Source organism: Peromyscus maniculatus, chromosome 20 (assembly GCF_049852395.1).
Source record: "Peromyscus maniculatus bairdii isolate BWxNUB_F1_BW_parent chromosome 20, HU_Pman_BW_mat_3.1, whole genome shotgun sequence".
Lineage (NCBI taxonomy): Eukaryota > Metazoa > Chordata > Mammalia > Rodentia > Cricetidae > Peromyscus > Peromyscus maniculatus.
The window spans coordinates 866,701-871,615 of record NC_134871.1 but is presented as its reverse complement, the minus strand read 5'-3'; the positions used below and the strand labels follow the sequence as shown (position 1 = coordinate 871,615).

The 4,915-nt window shown below is 36.6% G+C and overlaps 1 non-coding gene across 1 annotated transcript; it reads left to right on the top strand.

Annotated features, from left to right (window-relative positions):
• Positions 1 to 4,457: 4,457 nt before the first annotated feature.
• On the top strand, positions 4,458 to 4,618 carry LOC121824589 (U1 spliceosomal RNA). Its single transcript, XR_006066515.1, has one exon. It is a non-coding gene; the product is annotated as a U1 spliceosomal RNA (small nuclear RNA).
• The last annotated feature ends 297 nt before the right edge of the window (positions 4,619 to 4,915 follow it).

Sequence of the window (4,915 nt, the reverse complement as noted above, 5' to 3'; positions counted from 1 at the left end):
TTCTAGATCCATCTATTTGCCTGTAAACCTCAGGATGTCATTGTTTTGCTCTGCTGAGTAGTATTCCATTGTGTATATGTACCACATTTTATTTATCCATTCTTCAGTTGAAGGGCATCTAGGTTGTTTCCAGGTTTTAGCTATTACAAACAATTCTGATATGAACATAGCTGAGCAAGTGCCCTTGTGGTATGATTGAGCATTCCTTGGGTATATGCCCAAGAGTGGTATAGCTGGATATTGAGGGAGATTAATTCCCAATTTTCTAAGAAAGTGCTATATTGATTTCCAAAGTGGTTGTACAAGCTTGCATTCCCACCAGCAGTGGAGGAGAGTTCCCTAGCTCCACATCCTCACCAGCATAAAGTATCTTCAGTGTTTTTGATCTTAGCCATTCTGACAGGCATAAGGTGGTATCTCAGAGTTGTTTTGATTTGCATTTCCCTAATGATTAGGGATGTTGAGCAATTCCTGAAATGTCTTTCAGCCATTTCAGTTTCCTCTCTTGAGAATTCTTTGTTTAGTTCTATAGCCCATTTCTTAATTGAACTGTTGGGTATTTTGATGTCTAATTTCTTGAGTTCCTTATATATTCTGGATATCAGTCCTCTATCAGATTTGGGGTTGGTGAAGACCTTTTCCCATTCTGTAGGCTGTTGCTTTGCCTTGTTGACAGTATCCTTTGCTCTACAAAAGCTTCTCAGTTTCAAGAGGTCCCATTCATTGATTGTTTCTCTCAGTGTCTGAGCTACTGGTGTTATATTTAGGAAGTGATCTCCTATGCCAATGCATTCAAGACTACTTCCTACTTTCTCTTCTAGCAGGTTCAGAGTATCTGGATTTATGTTGAGGTCTTTGATCCACTTGGAGTCAAGTTTTGTGCATGGTGATAGATATGGATCTATTTGCAGCCTTCTACACGTTGATATCCAGTTATGCTAGCACCATTTGTTGAAGATGCTTTCTTTTTTCCATTGTACACTTTTGGCTTCTTTGTCAATCATTATATGTTCATAGGTGTGTGAGTTAATGTCAGGGTCTTCAATTTGATTCCATTGGTCCACAATGTCAGTTTTTTTTTGCCAGGACCAAGCTGTTTTTATTACTGTAGCTCTATAGTAGAGCTTGAAGTAAGGGATCGTGATGCCTCCAGAGGTTGTTTTATTGTACAGGATTCTTTTGGCTATCCTGGGTTTTTTGTTTTTCCATAGGAAGTTGAGTATTATTTTTTCCAGGTCTGTGAAGAATTGTGTTGGTATTTTGATGGGGATTGCATGGAATCTGTAGATTGCCTTTGGTAAAATTGTCATTTTTACTATGTTAGTCCTGCCTATCCATGAGCATGGGAGATCTTTCCATTTTCTGACATCTTCTTATATTTCTTTTTTCAGGGACTTAAAGTTCTTGTCATATAGATCCTTCACTTGCTTGGTTAGTGTTACCCCAAGGTATTTTATATCATTTGTGGCTATTGTAAAGGGTGATGTATCTCTGATTTCCTTTTCAACCTGTTTGTCAATTGTATACAGGAGGGCTACTGTTTTTTTTTTTTTTTGAGTTGATCTTGTATCCTGCTATGTTGCTGAAGGTGTTTATAAGCTGTATCAGTTCCTTGGTTGAATCTTTGGGGTCACTCAAGTATACTATCATGTCATCTGCAAATAGGGAAAGCTTGACTTCTTCCTTTCCAATTTGTATCCCCTTAATCTCCTTATGTTGCCTTATTGCTCTGGCTAGAACTTCAAGTACTATATTGAATAAGTATGGAGAGAGCAGACATCCTTGCCTCATTCCTGATTTTAGTGGAATCGCTTTGAGTTTCTATCCATTTCATGTGGATTTTTTTCTTTGAGTTTGTTCATATGGTGTATTACATTGACGGACTTTCATATGTTGAACCTCCCTTGCATCCTTGGGATGAAGCCTACCTGATCATGGTGGATAATTGTTTTGATGTGTTCTTGGAGTCTATTTGCCAGTATTTTATTGAGTATTTTTGAATCAATGTTCATGAGTGAGTTCAGTCTGTAGTTCTCTTTCTTTGTTGTATCTTTGGTTTATGAATCAGGGTAATTGTAGCCTCATAGAAAGAGTTAGGTAATGTTCCTCCTGTTTCTATTGTGTGGAACAATTTAGAGTATTGGTATTAACTCTTCTTTGAAGATCTGGTATAATTCTGTGCTGAAACCATCTGGTCCTGGGCTTTTTTGTTGTTGTTGTTGTTGTTGAGAGACTTTTAATGACTGTTTCTATTTCCTTAGGGCTTATCGGACTATTTAAATAGTTTATCTGGTCTTGATTTAACTTAGGTATGTGATACCTATCCAGAAAATTATACATATTTTTAGATTTTCCACTTTTGTGGATTATAGGTTTTTGAAGTATGACCTGATGATTCTATGGATTTCCTTAATGTCTGTTGTTATGTCCCCCTTTTCATTTCTGATTTTGTTAATTTGGATGCTCTCTCTGTGTCTTTTGGTTAGTTTGGATAAGGGCTTGTCTATCTAGTTGATTTTCTCAAAGAACCAACTCTTTGTTTCATTATTTTTTTGTATTGTTCTCTTTGTTTCTATTTTATTGATTTCAGCTCTCACTTTGATAATTTTGTGATGTCTATTCTTCCTGGGAGACTTTGCTTCTTCTTGTTCTAGAGCTTTCAGGTGTGCTGTTAAGTCACTAGTATGAGATTTCTCCAACTTCTTTATGTGGACATTTAGTGCTATGAATTTTCCTCAGCACTGCTTTCATAATGTCCCATAAGTTTGGGTATGTGGTGTTTTCATTTTTGTTAATCTCTAGGAAGTCTTTAATTTCTTTCTTCCTTAACTCATTGGTGATTCAGTTGAGCATTATTCAGTTTCCATGAGATTGTAGGTTTTCTGTAGTTTTTGTTGTTGTTGAAATCTAACTTTAAACCATGGTGGTCTGATAGAACACAGGAGGTTATTCCAATTGTTTTGTATCTGTTGAGATTTGCTTTGTAGCCAAGTATGTGGTCGATTTTAGAGAAGGTTCCATGGGGTGCTGAGAAGAAAGTATATTCTTTTTTGTTAGGATGGAATGTTCTATAGATATCAATTAAGTCCACTTGAGTCATGACATCAAGTAAGTCCTTTATTTCCCTGTTAAGTTTTGATTTGGGAGATCTGTCCAGTGGTGAAAGTGGGGTGTTGAAATCTCCCACTATTAATGTGTGGGGTTTTATATGTGGTTTAAGCTTTAGTAATGTTTCTTTTACATATGTGGGTGCCCTTGTGTTTGGGGCATAAATGTTCAGAATTGAAATTTCATCTTGGGGGATCTTTCCTGTGATAAATATGTAATGCCCTTCTTGATCTCTTTTGATTGATTTTAGTTTGAAGTCTATTTTGCTGGATATTCGGATGGCTACACCTGCTTGTTTCTTAAGACCATTTGATTGGAAAGTCTTTTCCCAGCCTTCTATTCTTAGGTAGTGTCTATCTTTGAATTTGAGGTATGTTTCTTGTATGCAGCAGAAAGATGGGTCCTGCTTTCATATCCATTCTGTAAGCCTATGTCTTTTAATAGGTGAATTAAGTCCATTGATATTAAGGGATAATAATGACCAGTGATTGTTTGTTCCTGTTATTTTTTGGTGGTAGTGTGTGTGTACTTCTCTTCTTTAGGTTTTACTGCTGTGGCTTTATCTATTGCCTGTGTTTTTGAGGGTGTATCTGACTTCCTTAGGTTGGAATTTTCCTTCTAGTGCTTTCTGTATGGCTGGGTTTGTGGATAAGTATTGTTTAAATCTGGCTTTGTTTTGGAATTTTTTGTTCACTCTGTCTATGATGATTGAAAGTTTTTCTGGGTATATTAGTCTAGGCTGGCATCCATGGTCTCTTAGTGGCTGCATTACATCTGTCTAGTTCCTTGTGGCTTTCAAAGTCTCCATTGAGAAATCGGGTGTTATTCTGATGGGTTTGCCTTTATAAGTCACTTGGTCTTTTTCCTTTGCTGCTCTTAATATTCTTTCTTTATTCTGTATGCTTAGTTGTTTAATTATTATGTGGCAAGGGGACTTTTTTGGGCATCTATTCTGTTTGGTGTTCTATAGGCTTCTTGTATCTTCATAGGCATTTCCTTCTTTAAGTTGGGTAAGTTTTCTTCTATGATTTTGTTGAATATATTTTCTGTGCCTTTAAGTTGGTATTTTTCTTCTATCCCTATTAATCATAGGTTTGGTCTTTTCATGGTGTCCCAAATTTCTTGGACATTTTGGGTCATGACTTTGTTGGCTTTAGTGTTTTCTTTGATGAATCTGTTTCTCCTACCATATCTTCAACGAAGGCTGAATATTTTAAAGGTAGACATGATTATGGTTGTTGAGTGCATTTGTTTACAATTAGCCAACATGTGACCTCTACCAATAGGAGAGTACATGGAAGCCATCAATTAGGGCATTATGAAGCCAATCTGGTTAGAAATTTGTGCTCATACTTACCTGGCAGGGGAGATACCATGATCACGAAGGTGGTTTTCCCAGGGTGAGGCTTATCCATTGCACTCCAGATGTGCTGACCCCTGCAATTTCCTCAAATGAAGGAAACTAGCCTGCATAATTTGTGGTAGTGGGACTGTGCTCCTGCTCTCCTCTGAATAAAAAAAAGAGAAAAGGAAAAAGAAAAGAAATTTGTGCACTGTACCATATTGGCCAAATCCCACATCTTTCTTGAAGTAACCAAATCATAAGAACAGCAAAAATCAAGCTGTTGTAGGAAGACATCTTCCTCTTAGGTCTCTTGATCTATCACTAGAATAAAAGGGTAAAACATAAAGCTAAGCACCTAATAATTATTGCCACAAAGAACTGACTTTGCTTTCTATTGAATGTGTAAAATACTGTCCAGAGTACTCAGTATTTTACACATTCTTTTATTTAAATTTGCTTATT